This window comes from Pinus tabuliformis, chromosome 6 (assembly GCF_031772625.1).
Source record: "Pinus tabuliformis cultivar Carrire ecotype Pingquan chromosome 6, CPIR1, whole genome shotgun sequence".
Taxonomy (NCBI): domain Eukaryota; kingdom Viridiplantae; phylum Streptophyta; class Pinopsida; order Pinales; family Pinaceae; genus Pinus; species Pinus tabuliformis.
The window spans coordinates 1,363,134,715-1,363,158,933 of NC_142292.1; positions in this window are offsets into that span (position 1 = coordinate 1,363,134,715).

Sequence of the window (24,219 nt, forward strand, 5' to 3'; positions counted from 1 at the left end):
CTGTGAAGGATATGATAAAAAAAACTTGTGGATGATGTAATTAATAGATTTATTATATATACCTAATAATGTTATAAATTACTTAGAAAAGGGAGCACGAGAGTAGAATATTTCATGCCAATTGGAAACAACTGATTTATGATAAATTGAATCTTCCCTATAAATCTCATTAAAATCTGTAGGAGGAAAAAAAATTAGAAAAATGGATTTAATATGATGGGAGATAAACATTATGTTAAATCCCTTAGTTGGAGAAAGATACTAAGTTTGGGTAAAGAAAAGAACTCCAGGAGAAAAAGGAAGGATTTAAAGAAAAACAAAGGAACCTTAAAAAAAAAAATCTTGGAGAAAATGGGTATGTGAGATGCTGCTTAAATATGCCGGGAAGAGAAATCATAAAATAAAATCATGCCTGGAAGAAAAATTATAAAATAAAATCACCCAGAAATGAATGTTGTTTTTGATTTTAGAAGTAGGAAAGCCTGGCTCGAGGGGAACTGGGGAAATCAGTTCATGATTGGGAGGAGTGCGACCCATACTTGAGTAATTTGGTTAGAGTTTTGATTATTTTCTCTTCATGTAATGAATTTTCCTTATTAAATTTTCTTCTAATACAATTTCTTTCTGGAAGTATAAATAAAGTTGTTTTTCAAGGAAATTTCTACCTTAGAATAGATTACAAACAATAGAATTTCCTTACCACTTACCATGGAACTTCCAAAATAGATGTATCTAGTAGATAGAATTATTTTATTTTGTATATGAGATAGACTTGCATGTTCAAATATAGGTTTTCTTTGTGGTCTGTATATAATAACATAATTTGGCATGCAAAGGAGAGGAATTGTAATAACTCAATAGATAGTAAGTAGTAACAGAAAGAAGAAATAAGTGCATACACATGCATGCTGTATTAAATTTGTGCTTACAAGAGTGACGAGTAGTATTACTTTTCATTCGAACAAGTAGAGTTCATTAAGAGTACATAAAAATGGCTGACCGCAGTTATAATGGGTAAGGGGTATGGGAAGCTCTGTGAGGAAGAATGAGTTTCCAAGAGGTGTAGGAAACCACTAAAGAGCTAAGTTAGAGGAAGATAATGAATATGAACTGATTATAGAACCATTTGGTATTAAATTACCTTATTTTAGTGGTGAATAATTTTGGACACAAAAAAGGGGCTTGTTGTTGGTTGGGCCTTTATCTCCTCGCATAGTCGTGTTGGGGGTTTGACTTGGTTGTGTGTGTGTTGAGGTGTTGGATTGTGTCGTGCCCTAAGATGTTGGGGCCTCCTCGCTCATGCTTAAACAAAAAGAAATTTGTACTATTTATTGAGTTACCCAACGACCATCTAATATATATATATATATATATATATATATATAGATATATATATATATATATATATATATATATATATATATATATATATATATAGATATATATATATATATATATATATATATATATATATATATCTATATATATATATATAGATAGATAGATAGATATTGATATTGTACGAGATATTTTTTTGAATGGAATCAACATATGACAAACCTTGAAGGTAGGGCTAAGGGGTATTGTGATATGGGTGACATGAGACAGCTGCACACTCTCGTATACATGTATTTTGTAGAGGAAGGGTGTGCAAGTCAAATGTGCCAAAAACAAAAAAAAAAACAACGAGAGGAAACAAAGAACTAAAGTTTGTATTTGTAAGGAGCCTTCAGTACAAGTTCGAGTATATTTATGAACTAGACATAATTTTTTTAGGAATTATAATCTAGATAAATTCATAAAGACATTTCTAAAGTAAATACAAATAATTTCCATTAGCACAAAGCAAATTCACACTTTAGAAAATGACACCATTGAAACCTTGAGTAGCATAATCAAGCGTGATGAATATACATATGAAAGCTAAACATAAAATATATCCTTTGACAAAACAAGGTAAATTATTCACCATTATTAACAATCCCATATCTCTGTTAGGATTTTTTATAAGAAGACAAAAATTACAAATATTTCACAACTACTAACAAATAACACATACGATGAGATAAAAAGAACCATTATTCTAATTATGAAAAATAATATTGATCTACTATGTAAATTTACTACATAATTCCTCAAACCCTAATGGTTCAGTAATTGACATAACCAAATTAATACTAACAACTATTTGGAGGGTTCAACTTCATAGTAAGTGCAACAATTTGATTCCATCAACATGTACATTTATACAAGAGATGGGCCATAAGCCGAAATTAACAACAAAAAAAATAATGAAAAAATCACGACACGAGCATGATAGAATATCACATCTCAACCCTAGTCTAGAAGGACCCTATGTAGTATTAGCAGCAAACAACCAAAAGTAACACGATGAGCACCGACCTGTGGAGAGCGACTGAGTGTTAGGAATGTGAACTCATTTCCTTCCAACATGAATTCAGAAACCCAAGCTAAAGAGAGAGTTTGTACCTAGTAGGGGGTAACCAAAAAAATAATTGGGAGGATTACTATGTTAATTGAGACACTAGGAAAAATAAATTCGACATTTTACCAGGGGCACATGAATTACCTATCATTGAAGAGGATGGGTTCCATTCCCTATACACAATAGGTATACAAATTTTTTAATGACAAAAAAATGATGGGGGAAATAAAATATAATTATATTGAAAGGGGTGATGAGCCCCAAAAATGTACAATTATTTGGGCTCATTCAACCTCCTAATTTGGCTTAGTCCACCATTCTCATTTGTTTATTGCATGTTTTTTATTATTTTTATGTTAATAGAGTGAATTTGGTTAGTCATTATGCCAACAAGTCTAATGGGTGCTTTGTGTAGCCTTTTTGGTCAACTTGGAGACAAATTTGAAGGTCTTAATGAGCACTTGGCAGCCAAATTCGTGGGAGAACAAGCTAGAGGATTTGTAGGAAGGTGTCCCCCTCATTTATGGGCCCTTACCTCGAATTCTCCACCATCAGCTCGGAGTTCAAGGGCCACCGAATCAATCAGCTCAAGGGCAGCCAAGCAAGTCAAGTTGGACTGCTGTTAACTCCAAGTCTTGGGCAGCCAAGTCCCTAACTTTTAGGAGGACTGTTGGGTCCTCAAAATTGTATAAATAAGAAGGCTTGGGGCCTCATTTGGGTTAGCTAGTGGTTAGTCATTTTGTACCTAGTTAGTCATTTTGTTTTAGCCATTAGTTAGCTAGTTTATAGTTCGATTTTTATGCAATAGATTAGCTTTTCTTTCAGCTCATGTTCAAGTTCTCCTTGTGGACAGTTTTGATGTACTTTTCATTTCTTGATTAATAAAGATGGATCCAGCTTTGCACCAGCTCTAAATCTTTCATGGGAGGCTGCAGCTCTTGGGGTTGGGCCCATCTCAAGCGCCCAGTACCTCCCTTGTTTCTCTTTATGTGTGTTTGCTGCGTTCTTGAGAAAAAATCTGCTCTTTAGATTTAATTCATGTTGTGTTACTTAGGTTGCTTTTGATGGTTAAAGTAGTTTCTTATGTTTAAGATAGATTGGTAGGAGTTATTCATGCGTTTATATCTCTTTGATAATGTTTTGTTCACAGGTTGTACATGATTCTTTTCATGAATAAGGTTGCTGTCCACCGATTTCATTAACTTGTTAGATAGATCACATGATATTTCGATTGCATGAAAGATGTAGTTGGTTTGATCAAATAACCACTATGCAGGGCATCTTCATCACCTCCTCGTTCATTTGAGCCTCGTTCAGATCAGCTCCTCCATCACCAAGTCTGTTCCCTCATTTCCCATCTTCTCTTTTGCCAAGTAACCTTACCTTCTTCCCCATTGTTGTCTCAACCACCTTCAAGCCAAGTCAGCTTTCCACATCACCTCACCACTCCATCCATCAGTTCCTGGGTCACTTCAGACCCCCATCCTACCTCCATAACCATCCATGCATCTTCCATCAACCATCCATCCTCAAACATCCCATTTCAGAACATCCTGTAGAAGAATTGCAGACCTTCCTGTAGAAACCCCTGCGTTTCCTGTAGAATCCCCTGCAGACATCCTGTAGGAGGCCACTCACTCGGTTGCTGAGCCTCTGAACATGAGGAACCTCTGTGGACTGATGCTAAGGATCTCTGGGGACCTCTCCTAGCCTCCCCAACCTTTCCCAAGCTTTCCTTCCTTCTGCATCACATCTGCACAACCAAACCCTAATAAGCACAAAATCACAATCACTCCATCCACTTAAAGAAAAAATGCAAAAATATGTCTTTTAAGATGCAAGTAGATTAGATTCATGCATTTTCACTTATTAGAAGTAATGGCATCATTGGTAGAAGTTTCCTTCACATTCTTTGCATCATAGAGGTTAGACTAGTTAAATTAGGGTTTCCTAGGGTTTCCATGTTTTGATTTGCTTTCAGTTCATTTTTGCCAAGTAGATTAGTCTTCTTTGAGCTAGCTTTCGTCCATAATTTAACAAGCTTCTTCTGAGAGCCTATAGAAGTTGGCTTGAGCCCTAGCGGACTTGTGCCAGCTGACCAAGTGACAGCTGCGACAAGAGCTAGTACTTGTGTATACAGCACCGTCGCTTCCAAGTTTGTACGAACTACCGGGTTGATAAAATTAAGAGACAGGAAGCCCCAATAGTTGTAGCATTATTGCTAAAATACTGGAGCTCACCATCTTTTTGGCACCGTTGCCGGGGAAGCATCAGAGTATTAGCAATTGTTGCTATTCTTCTATTTTCTACTACAACCTTCTGCTAAGTAGTTTATTTCATTTCCATTATGCAATTTCATTAGCATTTCTTGCTTTCATAGATTAGCATTTCCTGCTTTCCTAGAATAGCCTTTCAATTCCGCAATTTCCTTTCTGGAAGCGTAGACTAGCATTTCATTCTTGCAATTTCATTTGAGCAAAATAGATTAGTCCTTTCCTGCTTTCATTTCAATTCCGCATTTTCATTTTCACAAGATAGTTAGTTGCAGTTCAATTTATTTCAATTTTGCAAGTAGAAGTGGAAAAAGGCAAAAATCAACCAAAAAGATTTCATTTCATGCTTTGTAGGAGTAGAGATAAGTTAGAAAAATGATTGCACAACACCCCCACTGCTTCACACAACCAACGTTCTTCTTCGATGGCTGTGATGAAAGAACCCCTGGGTGGACATCAAGACATATTTGAAGAACCTCTAGGGGAGAAGAAGAAGAAAACATTCCTCTGGAGCAAATGGCTACAAGCAGAAATGTTGGGAGCAACATCTTGTCCAAAGATGAATTTGAAAATCAGCTAGAAGATTTCAAGAGGGATATGAGGCAGTTTCTTGCCATGCAACTGGATACCTTGCGGATCCAAAAGAAGCAAGAAGAAGCCAAGAGGTCTTTGGCCATTTTTTGTCCTAGGTGCACTAGAAAGCATCCTAGGAACGAATGTCCAATGCACCCTCTAGAAGTGTGTTTCATCTGTGAAGAATACCATCCTACAGATCAGTGCCCTTCCTTGCCCAGAATCAAAGCTACATATCAAAGAGCCAAGGGAGCCACTGAATCACTCTGTTATATGAACCGAAGGAGGCCACATGGACCCATACCCTACCAGCAGGAACTACAAGGGACACCCGAGACCTATTATGACCCTTACCAAGCCACCTTCATGCCTTCTTGGGGTCCCCCTGCTCATCCTTCCTGGTTCACACCTCCTCCTTATTCCTTCACAGATCCATATTATGCCCAACCAGCTGCTCATTCATTTCACTCTTATGTTCAGCCACAGCCTCAGTGGAATGCACCTTATAAGGAGTGGAGGCCCCAGTACAGCTCTCATCCCGCTCATTTTCCTCCACCACCTACTCATCCACAACCATCGCCTCCTCCTCCACCAAGGCAACCCCAAATGCCTACCCAACCATAATACCATCCATCTCCATCTCAATTTCACACCTCCACTCAGCTACCCGTACCTCCATTTCCAAAACCATGCAATGGAGTAGCTCAACCCAATTGCAAAGCTGAGGCACAACATGTGCAAATGACTCCTTTTGAGCTCAATGATGTTCACCAAAGCTCAGGAAGAGTGTTGCAAAAGAGAGAATCTATTGACAACATTGAAGGACCAAAAGCAAAAGAAGATTCCAAAGAGGAGATCAAAGAACCATGGGCTGCACTTAATGAAGAGGAGAGATCAGAATCAGAGATCGAGAGAGTTCCTTCATGGTTACCATCAGATCTTCCATGTATTCAAGAGAAAGATCAGCAAAAAGAGGAAGATGAGAAAGTCATGTTAGAAGGTGACATGAAGAATGATCCAGATCAGCCAAAGAACCAAGGATATCAAATCTATATTGAGATATGGTTTCGGAAGGTCACTAAGTTGCAGCAGTACTTTCTTCCTCAGTTTTGTTTGATCCCTTCAACGCCAGATCATTTGGTCTCTGAGATCTGGATACCTATCAAAGCATGCATTTCGAGCCTTCACATCTTTTTTTCTCTAATCTCGATGTGCACATGGCTCCATTGGAAGTATTCTTATACTTGAGAATGATTTTGTTTTTCAAGTAGGGTAGGGTAGAAAAGAAAGAAAAAGAAAAAAATGAAAAAAGAGGAAAATAGAAATCTAAGGTGAAAACCTCCTCGGAGGCGCCTTAGATTGGCTCATTGATTGAAAACCTCCATGAGGCGGTCAATGGGTTGGAAAAAAGAGAAAATAAAAGGGAATAAGATCTTTGGGTGAAAACCTCCCTTGGAGGCGCCCAAGGCAAGAAATTAGGGTGAAAACCTCCATGAGGCGCCCTAGTTGTTTTTCAAAAAAAAAAAGAGAAAAAGAAAAAAGAACAAATAAAACTAATTTCCATTGGCTAATTGCAGGTTGCAAGAAGGACATTGTAGGTCAGGTGGATCACTCAAAACAGAGACAAAGGAGTTTTTCGTATCTTCTACAGGAAGCTTACAAAAAAGCCAAATTGATCTCCGAGGAGGACCTGAAGGCTTGGAATATGTCCATGAGGCCTACCCACACCCATGTTTCCATTCCTCACCCCTTTTCCATCATTTTTTTACATGTCATTATGCCTATTTCCTCAAAACTTTGTCTTCTACAGGAAGCTCTGTATTTCTACAGGAAACATCCTGTAGAACCTTTGGACGAGCCAAATACAATTTCAGAAGTGAATCTAATAGTGGGAATCTGTTGATTAGGCCTAAAAGCACTTGTGTGTCCATCCCTTTCCTTTCTCCATCATTCGTCCCCCTCATTGTGCTTCTCATTGTGCTTCTATAGGAACTTCTTGTAGAAATTGTGGGAAACTAGGAATGCATTTCAAAAAGTGGTTTGGCGAGCATGGTAGCTTCCTCAAGGGTTCAGAATCCCTCATGCAATATTCCAACTCCTCCTCCATCGTCTCCATACCTGCATCACAGCCAAAATTCATTTTGTCATACCATGCAAACACATGCAAAGTGCCTTGAAGCAAAAATCCATAGAGCAGAATTTGTTTTTGCCATAACTTGAGAACCATGCATCCATTTGACAAACCATCTTATGGGGGATTGTACAAGGTCGATGACAACATGCCTGAGCAGTTTTCCTGCAATTCCGGTGCACGGTTTCCAAGAAATCAGCCTCCATCACCATCAGCCATTTTTGCATTTTCTCCATATCTGTGCATCCATTTTAAAACCTGTTTCATGGGGAGATGAACGTGGGTGATAGTACCCTACCCAAGCAGTTTTAGCCAATTCCGATGCATGGTTTCCGAGAAATCGAGCTCTGAAATCTTCAGCCATTTTCCATTTTTCTCAAAATCCGTGCATCCATTGATCACGAATTTGCTATGGGAGATGCATAATGATGGTAGGAACATGCTCACTAAGTTTCAGATCAAACCGATCTACCGTTTGGGATAAATGGCAAAAAGAAGTTCTGGTTGTGACCATGCAGCAGCAGCAGCTTGAGCGGGCAGAGTTGAACGTGGAAATGAACGCGTGCAACTTAGATCCGTCCAGAGGGCACCTGCACAAGAAAAAATAGCCATAAATCATCAGTCAAGCCACCATACATGCAGAAATTGAAGATCAACACATGCATGCAGCAACACGCTTCACAATCAGTCGTTTAACTTACAGGTACGTGACTAAACTTGTTCCTCTGTTTTCATGAATCTAATCTAAAGCAACACATGAATGAATGAGATGAGTGGGTTCAGCCAAGAAGGGAGCCACGTTCAATTGCACTCAGCAAGGCAAAAATCACGCATGCATGGATCAGCCATTCACGTGAAGTTCAAAAACAAAACACAGTCAGTTGGGGATATTCTAAACTCTAAGTGCAACTAATGGAATTGAATACAAGCAGAGAACAAATAAATAACAACAGCAGTTCATGACATTACTGAAGTTCTAGAAAGCCACGCACGCTTGGCCACTGCACTCCTTCACCACAAATCACGCAAACATTAATCAACGCTCAGCTGAAACTCACAGATGGTTGCCAACTTGCACTTGCGTCACGTTTAACTCGGAGTATACATCCTCTGCTTCCATAATCGGCTTAATCTATCGTCCTCCGCTGAGTTTCCTACCTATTTTAAAATTTCTCTAGTGCAGCGGGCTCACTTAAAGGCCGAATCACGCTCTACAGGCGTTTCTACAGGATGTCGTCTACAGGAAAGGCAGAAAACAACCCTGCAGAAAGAAAACATGAGGAGCTTCTGTGGGTTGATGCTTCTGTTGGCTGACCACGGGATTTTATAGAAAAGTTCAAGCTCCAAACGAGGAGAAAGGAGGAATATGTTGAAAGCCACATTCTTGTTCCCATGCATTTCCTTTTGCATTTTCTTTATTCTCAATGCACTGCTATGGAAAAAAATCAGTTGGTATAGTTCCTTTCGAGACTATGTTTGCCTCAGTCCTTTTATGGTTTGGAATTGTATCCATTGGATTTTTCTTCAGATTAACTTCAATATGGCTGCATCAGTCTTATTGTATATTTGGGTTCCTGTTCATTATCTTTGTGATCCTCATGGTTACATGTGCAGAAATCACTGTTATCTTGTGCTACGTTGAAAAGTGCAGTGAAGATTACAACCAGTGGTGGAGATCTTATTTGACTGCAGGCTCCTCCGCATTCTACTTGTTTCTCTATGCCACATTCTATTTATTCACCAAGCTGGAGATGAAAAAACTTGTTTCTAGAATTTCATATTTTGGCTACATGCCCATCATGTCATACTCATTTGTTGTTCTGACCGGTATAATAGATTTCTATGTATGCCTTTGGTTTGTGCGGACAATGTACTTATCAGTGAAGATTGACTGAGGCTTTGCATGCAGCTACCATTTTTCAGAGGGGCCGCTTAAATTTCAAGATTTGGACATAATCTGATCATGGTTCAGCCTTCTACAAGAATATACTTGCACATTCATACCAAGGCTGAGGGCACTAAGAAAAGCAGCAGAAATGGAGGATGTCTTGGCAAATGATTCTGCATATCTAAAGGAGACTGAAAATTTTGAAGCTTCTGAGACAAAGGATGTATTAACAAACAGCATTGCAGAGCAAGTAGATTTTCAGAGAAGAGGAAAAAGCAGTTTCAAATTTGAATGATGCAGTGTCCGAGTCCAATCCATCTGGTGAAACTATCAGTGTACCTGTGAATGTAAGCCTTCAACAAGCCACTAAAACAGAACAAGTTGAGACAATACCGTAGGCAAAATCAGAGAAAATTCATTCTACAGGAAGCTAGCAGATTGTTTCTACAGGAAGCCAGCGAAGAGTTTCTACAGGAAAGTTTGAAAAGCGGGAAGCCAAAGGAGAAATTGGCCGAGATGCTAGCCAAGGAAGTCACCAGGGCCATCAAAGACAAGGGGAGAGATTTGGTTGCTCAGAGGATGAGCAACACTTTCAGTAGGGGGGTGATGATGAGCCCCAAAAATGTACAATTATTTGGGCTCATTCAACCTCCTAATTTGGCTTAGTCCACCATTCTCATTTGTTTATTGCATGTTTTTTATTATTTTTATGTTAATAGAGTGAATTTGGTTAGTCATTATGCCAACAAGTCTAATGGGTGCTTTGTGTAGCCTTTTTGGTCAACTTGGAGACAAATTTGAAGGTCTTAATGAGCACTTGGCAGCCAAATTCGTGGGAGAACAAGCTAGAGGATTTGTAGGAAGGTGTCCCCCTCATTTATGGGCCCTTACCTCGAATTCTCCACCATCAGCTCGGAGTTCAAGGGCCACCGAATCAATCAGCTCAAGGGCAGCCAAGCAAGTCAAGTTGGACTGCTGTTAACTCCAAGTCTTGGGCAGCCAAGTCCCTAACTTTTAGGAGGACTGTTGGGTCCTCAAAATTGTATAAATAAGAAGGCTTGGGGCCTCATTTGGGTTAGCTAGTGGTTAGTCATTTTGTACCTAGTTAGTCATTTTGTTTTAGCCATTAGTTAGCTAGTTTGTAGTTCGATTTTTATGCAATAGATTAGCTTTTCTTTCAGCTCATGTTCAAGTTCTCCTTGTGGACAGTTTTGATGTACTTTTCATTTCTTGATTAATAAAGATGGATCCAGCTTTGCACCAGCTCTAAATCTTTCATGGGAGGCTGCAGCTCTTGGGGTTGGGCCCATCTCAAGCGCCCAGTACCTCCCTTGTTTCTCTTTATGTGTGTTTGCTGCGTTCTTGAGAAAAAATCTGCTCTTTAGATTTAATTCATGTTGTGTTACTTAGGTTGCTTTTGATGGTTAAAGTAGTTTCTTATGTTTAAGATAGATTGGTAGGAGTTATTCATGCGTTTATATCTCTTTGATAATGTTTTGTTCACAGGTTGTACATGATTCTTTTCATGAATAAGGTTGTTGTCCACCGATTTCATTAACTTGTTAGATAGATCACATGATATTTCGATTGCATGAAAGATGTAGTTGGTTTGATCAAATAACCACTATGCAGGGCATCTTCATCACCTCCTCGTTCATTTGAGCCTCGTTCAGATCAGCTCCTCCATCACCAAGTCTGTTCCCTCATTTCCCATCTTCTCTTTTGCCAAGTAACCTTACCTTCTTCCCCATTGTTGTCTCAACCACCTTCAAGCCAAGTCAGCTTTCCACATCACCTCACCACTCCATCCATTAGTTCCTGGGTCACTTCAGACCCCCATCCTACCTCCATAACCATCCATGCATCTTCCATCAACCATCCATCCTCAAACATCCCATTTCAGAACATCCTGTAGAAGAATTGCAGACCTTCCTGTAGAAACCCCTGCGTTTCCTGTAGAATCCCCTGCAGACATCCTGTAGGAGGCCACTCACTCGGTTGCTGAGCCTCTGAACATGAGGAACCTCTGTGGACTGATGCTAAGGATCTCTGGGGACCTCTCCTAGCCTCCCCAACCTTTCCCAAGCTTTCCTTCCTTCCGCATCACATCTGCACAACCAAACCCTAATAAGCACAAAATCACAATCACTCCATCCACTTAAAGAAAAAATGCAAAAACATGTCTTTTAAGATGCAAGTAGATTAGATTCATGCATTTTCACTTATTAGAAGTAATGGCATCATTGGTAGAAGTTTCCTTCACATTCTTTGCATCATAGAGGTTAGACTAGTTAAATTAGGGTTTCCTAGGGTTTCCATGTTTTGATTTGCTTTCAGTTCATTTTTGCCAAGTAGATTAGTCTTCTTTGAGCTAGCTTTCGTCCATAATTTAACAAGCTTCTTCTGAGAGCCTATAGAAGTTGTCTTGAGCCCTAGCGGACTTGTGCCAGCTGACCAAGTGACAGCTGCGACAAGAGCTAGTACTTGTGCATACAGCACCGTTGCTTCCAAGTTTGTACGAACTACCGGGTTGATAAAATTAAGAGACAGGAAGCCCCAATAGTTGTAGCATTATTGCTAAAATACTGGAGCTCACCATCTTTTTGGCGCCGTTGCCGGGGAAGCGTCAGAGTATTAGCAATTGTTGCTATTCTTCTATTTTCTACTACAACCTTCTGCTAAGTAGTTTATTTCATTTCCATTATGCAATTTCATTAGCATTTCTTGCTTTCATAGATTAGCATTTCCTGCTTTCCTAGAATAGCCTTTCAATTCCGCAATTTCCTTTCTGGAAGCGTAGACTAGCATTTCATTCTTGCAATTTCATTTGAGCAAAATAGATTAGTCCTTTCCTGCTTTCATTTCAATTCCGCATTTTCATTTTCACAAGATAGTTAGTTGCAGTTCAATTTATTTCAATTTTGCAAGTAGAAGTGGAAAAAGGCAAAAATCAACCAAAAAGATTTCATTTCATGCTTTGTAGGAGTAGAGATAAGTTAGAAAAATGATTGCACAACACCCCCACTGCTTCACACAACCAACGTTCTTCTTCGATGGCTGTGATGAAAGAACCCCTGGGTGGACATCAAGACATATTTGAAGAACCTCTAGGGGAGAAGAAGAAGAAAACATTCCTCTGGAGCAAATGGCTACAAGCAGAAATGTTGGGAGCAACATCTTGTCCAAAGATGAATTTGAAAATCAGCTAGAAGATTTCAAGAGGGATATGAGGCAGTTTCTTGCCATGCAACTGGATACCTTGCGGATCCAAAAAAAGCAAGAAGAAGCCAAGAGGTCTTTGGCCATTTTTTGTCCTAGGTGCACTAGAAAGCATCCTAGGAACGAATGTCCAATGCACCCTCTAGAAGTGTGTTTCATCTGTGAAGAATACCATCCTACAGATCAGTGCCCTTCCTTGCCCAGAATCAAAGCTACATATCAAAGAGCCAAGGGAGCCACTGAATCACTCTGTTATATGAACCGAAGGAGGCCACATGGACCCATACCCTACCAGCAAGAACTACAAGGGACACCCGAGACCTATTATGACCCTTACCAAGCCACCTTCATGCCTTCTTGGGGTCCCCCTGCTCATCCTTCCTGGTTCACACCTCCTCCTTATTCCTTCACAGATCCATATTATGCCCAACCAGCTGCTCATTCATTTCACTCTTATGTTCAGCCACAGCCTCAGTGGAATGCACCTTATAAGGAGTGGAGGCCCCAGTACAGCTCTCATCCCGCTCATTTTCCTCCACCACCTGCTCATCCACAACCATCGCCTCCTCCTCCACCAAGGCAACCCCAAATGCCTACCCAACCATAATACCATCCATCTCCATCTCAATTTCACACCTCCACTCAGCTACCCGTACCTCCATTTCCAAAACCATGCAATGGAGTAGCTCAACCCAATTGCAAAGCTGAGGCACAACATGTGCAAATGACTCCTTTTGAGCTCAATGATGTTCACCAAAGCTCAGGAAGAGTGTTGCAAAAGAGAGAATCTATTGACAACATTGAAGGACCAAAAACAAAAGAAGATTCCAAAGAGGAGATCAAAGAACCATGGGCTGCACTTAATGAAGAGGAGAGATCAGAATCAGAGATCGAGAGAGTTCCTTCATGGTTACCATCAGATCTTCCATGTATTCAAGAGAAAGATCAGCAAAAAGAGGAAGATGAGAAAGTCATGTTAGAAGGTGACATGAAGAATGATCCAAATCAGCCAAAGAACCAAGGATATCAAAGCTATATTGAGATATGGTTTCGGAAGGTCACTAAGTTGCAGCAGTACTTTCTTCCTCAGTTTTGTTTGATCCCTTCAACGCCAGATCATTTGGTCTCTGAGATCTGGATACCTATCAAAGCATGCATTTCGAGCCTTCACATCGTTTTTTCTCTAATCTCGATGTGCACATGGCTCCATTGGAAGTATTCTTATACTTGAGAATGATTTTGTTTTTCAAGTAGGGTAGGGTAGAAAAGAAAGAAAAAGAAAAAAATGAAAAAAGAGGAAAATAGAAATCTAAGGTGAAAACCTCCTCGGAGGCGCCTTAGATTGGCTCATTGATTGAAAACCTCCATGAGGCGGTCAATGGGTTGGAAAAAAGAGAAAATAAAAGGGAATAAGATCTTTGGGTGAAAACCTCCCTTGGAGGCGCCCAAGGCAGGAAATTAGGGTGAAAACCTCCATGAGGCGCCCTAGTTGTTTTTCAAAAAAAAAAAGAGAAAAAGAAAAAAGAACAAATAAAACTAATTTCCATTGGCTAATTGCAGGTTGCAAGAAGGACATTGTAGGTCAGGTGGATCACTCAAAACAAAGACAAAGGAGTTTTTCGTATCTTCTACAGGAAGCTTACAAAAAAGCCAAATTGATCTCCGAGGAGGACCTGAAGGCTTGGAATATGTCCATGAGGCCTACCCACATCCATGTTTCCATTCCTCACCCCTTTTCCATCATTTTTTTCCATGTCATTATGCCTCTTTCCTCAAAACTGTGTCTTCTACAGGAAGCTCTGTATTTCTACAGGAAACATCCTGTAGAACCTTTGGACGAGCCAAATACAATTTCAGAAGTGAATCTAATAGTGGGAATATGTTGATTAGGCCTAAAATCACTTGTGTGTCCATCCCTTTCCTTTCTCCATCATTCGTCCCCCTCATTGTGCTTCTCATTGTGCTTCTATAGGAACTTCTTGTAGAAATTGTGGGAAACTAGGCATGCATTTCAAAAAGTGGTTTGGCGAGCATGGTAGCTTCCTCAAGGGTTCAGAATCCCTCATGCAATCTTCCAACTCCTCCTCCATCGTCTCCATACCTGCATCACAGCCAAAATTCATTTTGTCATACCATGCAAACACATGCAAAGTGCCTTGAAGCAAAAATCCATAGAGCAGAATTTGTTTTTGCCATAACTTGAGAACCATGCATCCATTTGACAAACCATCTTATGGGGGATTGTACAAGGTCGATGACAACATGCCTGAGCAGTTTTCATGCAATTCCGGTGCACGGTTTCCAAGAAATCAGCCTCCATCACCATCAGCCATTTTTGCATTTTCTCCATATCTGTGCATCCATTTTAAAACCTGTTTCATGGGGAGATGAACGTGGGTGATAGTAGCCTACCCAAGCAGTTTCAGCCAATTCCGATGCATGGTTTCCGAGAAATCGAGCTCTGAAATCTTCAGCCATTTTCCATTTTTCTCGAAATCCGTGCATCCATTGATCACGAATTTGCTATGGGAGATGCATAATGATGGTAGGAACATGCTCACTAAGTTTCAGATCAAACCGATCTACCGTTTGGGATAAATGGCAAAAAGAAGTTCTGGTTGTGACCATGCAGCAGCAGCAACTTGAGCGGGCAGAGTTGAACGTGGAAATGAACGCGTGCAACTTAGATCCGTCCAGAGGGCACCTGCACAAGAAAAAATAGCCATAAATCATCAGTCAAGCCACCATACATGCAGAAATTGAAGATCAACACATGCATGCAGCAACACGCTTCACAATCAGTCGTTTAACTTACAGGTACGTGACTAAACTTGTTCCTCTGTTTGCATGAATCTAATCTAAAGCAACACATGAATGAATGAGATGAGTGGGTTCAGCCAAGAAGGGAGCCACGTTCAATTGCACTCAGCAAGGCAAAAATCACGCATGCATGGATCAGCCATTCACGTGAAGTTCAAAAACAAAACACAGTCAGTTGGGGATATTCTAAACTCTAAGTGCAACTAATGGAATTGAATACAACCAGAGAACAAATAAATAACAACAGCAGTTCATGACATTACTGCAGTTCTAGAAAGCCACGCACGCTTGGCCACTGCACTCCTTCACCACAAATCACGCAAACATTAATCAACGCTCAGCTGAAACTCACAGATGGTTGCCAACTTGCACTTGCGTCACGTTTAACTCAGATTATACATCCTCTGCTTCCATAATCGGCTTAATCTATCGTCCTCCGCTGAAGTTCCTACCTATTTTAAAATTTCTCTAGTGCAGCGGGCTCACTTAAAGGCCGAATCACGCTCTACAGGCGTTTCTACAGGATGTCGTCTACAGGAAAGGCAGAAAACAACCCTGCAGAAAGAAAACATGAGGAGCTTCTATGGGTTGATGCTTCTGTTGGCTGACCACGGGATTTTATAGAAAAGTTCAAGCTCCAAACGAGGAGAAAGGAGGAATATGTTGAAAGCCACATTCTTGTTCCCATGCATTTCCTTTTGCATTTTCTTTATTCTCAATGCACTGCTATGGAAAAAAATCAGTTGGTATAGTTCCTTTCGAGACTATGTTTGCCTCAGTCCTTTTATGGTTTGGAATTGTATCCATTGGATTTTTCTTCAGATTAACTTCAATATGGCTGCATCAGTCTTACTGTATATTTGGGTTCCTGTTCATTATCTTTGTGATCCTCATGGTTACATGTGCAGAAATCACTGTTATCTTGTGCTACGTTGAAAAGTGCAGTGAAGATTACAACCGGTGGTGGAGATCTTATTTGACTGCAGGCTGCTCCGCATTCTACTTGTTTCTCTATGCCACATTCTATTTATTCACCAAGCTGGAGATGAAAAAACTTGTTTCTAGAATTTCATATTTTGGCTACATGCCCATCATGTCATACTCATTTGTTGTTCTGACCGGTATAATAGATTTCTATGTATGCCTTTGGTTTGTGCGGACAATGTACTTATCAGTGAAGATTGACTGAGGCTTTGCATGCAGCTACCATTTTTCAGAGGGGCCGCTTAAATTTCAAGATTTGGACATAATCTGATCATGGTTCAGCCTTCTACAAGAATATACTTGCACATTCATACCAAGGCTGAGGGCACTAAGAAAAGCAGCAGAAATGGAGGATGTCTTGGCAAATGATTCTGCATATCTAAAGGAGACTGAAAATTTTGAAGCTTCTGAGACAAAGGATGTATTAACAAACAGCATTGCAGAGCAAGTAGATTTTCAGAGAAGAGGAAAAAGCAGTTTCAAATTTGAATGATGCAGTGTCCGAGTCCAATCCATCTGGTGAAACTATCAGTGTACCTGTGAATGTAAGCCTTCAACAAGCCACTAAAACAGAACAAGTTGAGACAATACCGCAGGCAAAATCAGAGAAAATTCATTCTACAGGAAGCTAGTAGATTGTTTCTACAGGAAGCCAGCGAAGAGTTTCTACAGGAAAGTTTGAAAAGCGGGAAGCCAAAGGAGAAATTGGCCGAGATGCTAGCCAAGGAAGTCACCAGGGCCATCAAAGACAAGGGGAGAGATTTGGTTGCTCAGAGGATGAGCAACACTTTCAGTAGGGGGGTGATGATGAGCCCCAAAAATGTACAATTATTTGGGCTCATTCAACCTCCTAATTTGGCTTAGTCCACCATTCTCATTTGTTTATTGCATGTTTTTGATTATTTTTATGTTAATAGAGTGAATTTGGTTAGTCATTATGCCAACAAGTCTAATGGGTGCTTTGTGTAGCCTTTTTGGTCAACTTGGAGACAAATTTGAAGGTCTTAATGAGCACTTGGCAGCCAAATTCGTGGGAGAACAAGCTAGAGGATTTGTAGGAAGGTGTCCCCCTCATTTATGGGCCCTTACCTCGAATTCTCCACCATCAGATCGGAGTTCAAGGGCCACCGAATCAATCAGCTCAAGGGCAGCCAAGCAAGTCAAGTTGGACTGCTGTTAACTCCAAGTCTTGGGCAGCCAAGTCCCTAACTTTTAGGAGGACTGTTGGGTCCTCAAAATTGTATAAATAAGAAGGCTTGGGGCCTCATTTGGGTTAGCTAGTGGTTAGTCATTTTGTAGCTAGTTAGTCATTTTGTTTTAGCCATTAGTTAGCTAGTTTGTAGTTCGATTTTTATGCAATAGATTAGCTTTGCTTTCAGCTCATGTTCAAGTTCTCCTTGTGGACAGTTTTGATGTACTTTTCATTTCTTGATTAATAAAGATGGATCCAGCTTTGCACCAGCTCTAAATCTTTCATGGGAGGCTGCAGCTCTTAGGGTTGGGCCCATCTCAAGCGCCCAGTACCTCCCTTGTTTCTCTTTATGTGTGTTTGCTGCGTTCTTGAGGAAAAATCTGCTCTTTAGATTTAATTCATGCTGTGTTACTTAGGTTGCTTTTGATGGTTAAAGTAGTTTCTTATGTTTAAGATAGATTGGTAGGAGTTATTCATGCGTTTATATCTCTTTGATAATGTTTTGTTCACAGGTTGTATGTGATTCTTTTCATGAATAAGGTTGTTGTCCACCGATTTCATTAACTTGTTAGATAGATCACATGATATTTCGATTTCATGCAAGATGTAGTTGGTTTGATCAAATAACCACTATGCAAGGCATCTTCATCACCTCCTCATTCATTTGAGCCTCATTCAGATCAGCTCCTGCATCACCAAGTCTGTTCCCTCATCTCCCATCTTCTCTTTTGCCAAGTAACCTTACCTTCTTCCCCATTGTTGTCTCAACCACCTTCAAGCCAAGTCAGCTTTCCACATCACCTCACCACTCCATCCATCAGTTCCTGGGTCACTTCAGACCCCCATCCTACCTCCATAACCATCCATGCATCTTCCATCAACCATCCATCCTCAAACATCCCATTTCAGAACATCCTGTAGAAGAATTGCAGACCTTCCTGTAGAAACCCCTGCGTTTCCTGTAGAATCCCCTGCAGACATCCTGTAGGAGGCCACTCACTCGGTTGCTGAGCCTCTGAACGTGAGGAACCTCTGTGGACTGATGCTAAGGATCTCTGGGGACCTCTCCTAGCCTCCCCAACCTTTCCCAAGCTTTCCTTCCTTCCGCATCACATCTGCACAACCAAACCCTAATAAGCACAAAATCACAATCACTCCATCCACTTAAAGAAAAAATGCAAAAACATGTCTTTTAAGATGCAAGTAGATTAGATTCATGCATTTTGACTTATTAGAAGTAATGGCATCATTGGTAGAAGTTTCCTTCACATTCTTTGCATCATAGAGGTTAGACTAGTTAAATTAGTGTTTCCTAGGGTTTCCATGTTTTGATTTGCTTTCAGTTCATTTTTACCAAGTAGATTAGTCTTCTTTGAGCTAGCTTTCGTCCATCATTTAACAAGCTTCTTCTGAGAGCCTATAGAAGTTGGCTTGAGCCCTAGCGGACTTGTGCCAGCTGACCAAGTGACAACTGCGACAAGAGCTAGTACTTGTGCATATAGCACCGTTGCTTCCAAGTTTGTATGAACTACCGGGTTGATAAAATTAAGAGACAGGAAGCCCCAGGAGTTGTAGCATTATTTCTACAATACTGGAGCTCACCAAGGGGAATAGTAATTCATAAAAATAGTAATGCCAACTAGGTAATATGAACTGCTCCAATCAATATTATCAAACTTGAAGCATGAAACAAATAAATAAAATAAAGTGGATAAACTGAGTTTCCAAAGAGATTAGTACCATTCTACGCCCAAGAGAAAGGAATGAATCATCCAGCCAATAACCACTGAGGGTTGTAAGTTGAGATTTAAACATTGTTAGAAAGAAGTTATGGCAAGCAACAAATACTCAGCCTAGAAAACAACAATAATTAACTCAAAGTGAGAAATATTAATAAAAAAATAAAATATATATATATATATATATATAAAGATATTTCATCTGTGTTATTAATATTTCTCACATTGAATTAAGTATATATATTTTCATTGTAGAATGATCCAAGGAAGTTACAATGCCCAACGTACCCTAGTCCTTCCACCACAACAAAAAAAAATTCCATTCCTAGTCTCAACCACTGGAAATCTACGAAAAAAATGTTCATAAAGAACTCTCATTGTTTCACTTTCCTATGGCTAATCTAACACAAATGAGATGAAAAATAAAGAGGAATATAAACAGGAAGGGTTTGATAACAACCCAGGTGATGGGAATTCTATCCTCCCTGAACCGGTTCTTTGAGAACAAGACACTAGACAACAAAACGAAAACATCAAAAGTGAATGTTTGTTGCCCCAAATCAAAGGATAGGGTTTGTACAACACACGAGAAACCATTGGATCTCACAAACATATATGGATCATTTATCTGGACAATGCACAATAGACACATGAACATCACATGGCTCAGAAGTGCGTGGAAATGTTTAATTCAATACACTTATTTCCAAAACAATTTGTCACCTTTTTCTTTGACACCATGCATGCCACTCCTTGGGAGTCGAATAAGGGATTGAAAAGGGATAGTCATATTATTAAAATCGACCCAACCATTGATATAGTGTGTGGGTATAACCATTAAGGAAAAATAAAACCCAACCCAAGGCCTTAAGGTGCCATAAGTCATATGTAAAATCTCGGTAGCATTATTAAATAGTATTATAGCAAGTGCATATAGGTATAAAAATATATATGGAATATCGAATATACTAGTTAAGGTAAGGGGTCTTATCGTATAAGCCTTGGTTGGGGAACAACTTGGCATGTAACCTATTGGAAGGAGAATAATGTGGAACTAACTATACAACATATCCGGAAGTTGGCAGTCTCATATATGTTTTAGAAGAGAGCAATATACATGCTTATTTATAGTATTTCAAAAATATTATGAGAAAAAATAAATCACAGATGTTTATGTGACACTTACTATTAAATGGGCCTTTGTTTCTGTTTTCCCATAAAACTTGGAAGCTCTTTTCCACTTGATGAGATTATTTATGTAAGAAATGAAAGCATGGGGTTGAATATATCCCACAATATTCTTGGCATTCCACTTGGTATTATTTGTCAAAATGAAATTAAATTGATAGAGTTCACATAACAAGTTTTGATCTGAGGCTTGAGAGTGCTCGTAGAGTTCCAAAAAGTTTTTAGGCTGAATGATTTCATGAGGCTGCCCATCTTGTATTTATTTCAACTTGAAGGAATAAAAAACGTCATGTAAAAAGATAGGGTATACTCTAGAAAGGACTCGACAGGAAGATATTTCCACCCCCAATTCACATGCCACCTCTTTAACTTTTGTTCTTTGTGGTAAAGATCTTTCCATTTATTTATTTATCCCTTCCCTTTTTCTTCTTGGCTAAGGTACATGGAAAACCAATATTATTTCATCTTTTCAATTACTTGTTTATGGAACCTTCTCTTAATGATACCCATATCATACAAATCATTTTTGTTATGCCATTGTGGCATGTCTAGTTTTAACTGAAGAAACACATAAGTGTTTGTTAAGACATCATCTAGAATCACATTTATAACCTATTGGGATTCTTTTTTATATCCCTCTTCTAAGGTTTCTACCTTGGTTTTAGAATTCACTTCTATTCTATGGCTTCCAATAAGTCTCCTAAATTTCTTAGTTTGGGTCCTTATTTCTTTAATTTGGCCATTACTTTATCATTATGTAAGATCAATTTTTTTATTTTGTTTAAGTAATGCTTGGTAACTAGGGCTACAAAATCTAAAGGGTTAAGGTGCAATAGCCTTACATTTCTTTCATTGGTGCTTCTTTGGCTAATCATTGCTTGCTCCAACATCAAAGACCATCGATGCCCCTTCTGTGACATTTTCCTTTGCAACATTTTCTTTTGGAACATGATCTTTGAAAACATTTTATTGAAAGACGTTATATTTTACAATGTTGTATTCCACGACATCGACATTCTTTCCAAGGGTATTAGATTTTGTCATATCCTCCTCCAGGGTACCAAAATTTCCTTCAAAGTCATTACCCTACATAGGTCTATCTCCCGAAATATCTTCCTCAAGATCTACTACTTCGACTTTTTTCTGTGGAATTTTTAACTTTAGATGTGGCCCGAGCTCTTGTAGATTCTAGGGCTTCATGGTATGAGTTTAAGAATTTAGACCCCGAGACCTGTTCTCTCTTATTCTATGAAAGTTGAGTAGAAGACCATCGTTTAACAACTGAATGAGTTGCAAATTTGGGAGGTTGTTTCTTAATCGAAACCCTAGCTAGGGGTTTATTCTTAATCCCTTTGAGGAAATAATCCCATTAAATATTCATTATATGAATTTCTACCATTACAGGTATCTTAATCAACCCCTATTGGTGCAAACTTCATTTAGGGTCCTTCTTCCTCTGCACTAAGGAGGCCATCTTTACCAAATCCTTTAAAAGGAAGTGAGGTGTGTTGAGTAACATGTGCTCAGATAAATGCACTAAAATTTGAATGTGGTAATGGTACATTGTACTAAACCACCCTTCACAAGTGAGGAATTTCATACCAATGAAGACTACATCCCACCAGAGATGAGGTAAGGCCTCTTCGTTGATCGATTTCTTCAAATCCAGGAGTGAATATGGGCCACAATGAAATAAGACCCAACAAGCACTGTTAATTTTGAAATTTTTAGACCAAGCCTCTCCCTCTTGGGAGAGCCTAGTAACCTTTGCAATCATCCTCTCACTAAATGTAATGGTGAGTTGTTTTACTATGGCCTTGGTTCCATCAAACGTATTTTCAAACTCAAGTGCAATTGGCCAGTCATGACTCTTAAACTTCCCCAAAAGTTTAGCCCAACTTGCATCTTAAAAAATACTCCAAACTTCGAGCTTGATCCCAATACTGTGAATGTTATCGAGCTCTGCCCTATTCACCAAACCACACATATTTTCCTGTTTAAACCCATTTGTTCTTGGTCACCACTATCCAAACCCTCTACAACTGTCATTGTTCAATATTCTAGGGGTTTCCTATTCAAACCATCATTGCTAACCTTCTATGAAACTTCACTGTTATCCTTGTTTGAACTCTTATGGTTTCCTCTTGTTCAAAGGATTTTGTGATTAAGTTTGTATTGAGCTGGATCCTTCTGAATTTCTTGAGCTACGAAACCGTGATTTCGCACTGCCTATGGAATTTTGTGAATTAATGAGTCATAATATTTGTTGTCCGTTCAACCAACCATGGATGTCATAGGATTAAGTGGAGTAATAATGCGCCAGCCTTTGAAAACTAATTTAAACCAATAATACAATTTGGTCAAATGTCAAATGTCTAAATATATATAGATATATATGCATTTATGTATAAGTTAATGTTAATAGGTTCACAACACATATATATTTGTAAAGATAGGAACAATAGGCTAGGTCATGGATTAGGTATACAAGTGAGTTGAAAGGGGATATATTTATATAGGTTGGTCCAAAGGGTGTATAGTGGGTTTAATTAGGGTTTTTTGTGCATAGTTAAAGATAGGGAAAATAGATTTTCTTTTAAACACAAGGGGTATTTTGGAATGATAAAAGGGATAACCTTGAGAATTTTCATAAAAGTGTAAGGCTTAAATTTTCAGGTAAGCACAATAAGGCATCCAATATTTCAGGTATACATGCGATATTTACAAAACAAACCTTAGACTTCCTTCTTAAAAATAAAAACCAAGAGATTGAAAAGAAGACCCTTGGTGGTTGGTGAAATTGCAATAAGATTGTAGTTGCGCTAATTCTTATGCTCGTATCGCTAAAAGAAATCCTGGCATCTTTCTTGGAAGAAAAATAACCTTCATATCATCAGGTTTTATCTCAAAACTAAGTATGGATACTTCTAGAAGATATTTATTTATATATGTGTTGGAAATAATACTGAGAGGGGGGGTGAATCAGTATTATCAAGCAATTTACCAAATCTTCCTTATTTGATCTTTTGAATTATTCTTGCATATCAGTACCATAAAATAATGAGCATGAATAAAGAAAATAGACAGTCACACCAAAGAACACAAGATGTAAGGTGGAAACCCAATGCGGGAGAAAACCACCTGCTGCAATATGTCTCTATCTTCTTTCAAGAAATTCTTTTTACAATGATTTTGTACTGGTGCAGTCCTTTACCAGCACGCAGGCTGCAACCTGCAGAGAGCTACAACTCTCTCTCGTTTTCCAGTCTCTCCTGGAAGGGAGCTACAACCCCCTACTTCTTTTCATGAAGAATCAAAAGATCAGCAAGTATACAACAGATACAGTCCACTACAGATATCAGATCAGTAATTACAGAAATAACCCAGAACACCTTATGAACAGAAATATACAGTCAACAGATCATCTTAAGACAGGGACGCATATTTTCTTTCTGTGACCTGCGACTGGACGTAGTCAACCTTCCACTGTTCTGCGTGCCGACGCACTGTTCCTCTATGCTTTGCTGCGACCGGCGCACCCAAAAACACTATCGCGCCGCGTCTTTTGCTTCAGAGACGCACCCAATAACACAGTCGCGCCGCGTCCTTTGCCTCAGAGATGCACCTGAGCCTTTACTGTACTGCGTCCCGGCGCACTTTCCCTTCACTGAACCTGCGTCCCTTCAGATATAAAAGATATGAGGACTTCAGAACCAACCCAAACACTCAGATCCACAGATCTGATCATGCGCCATAGAGATCACAG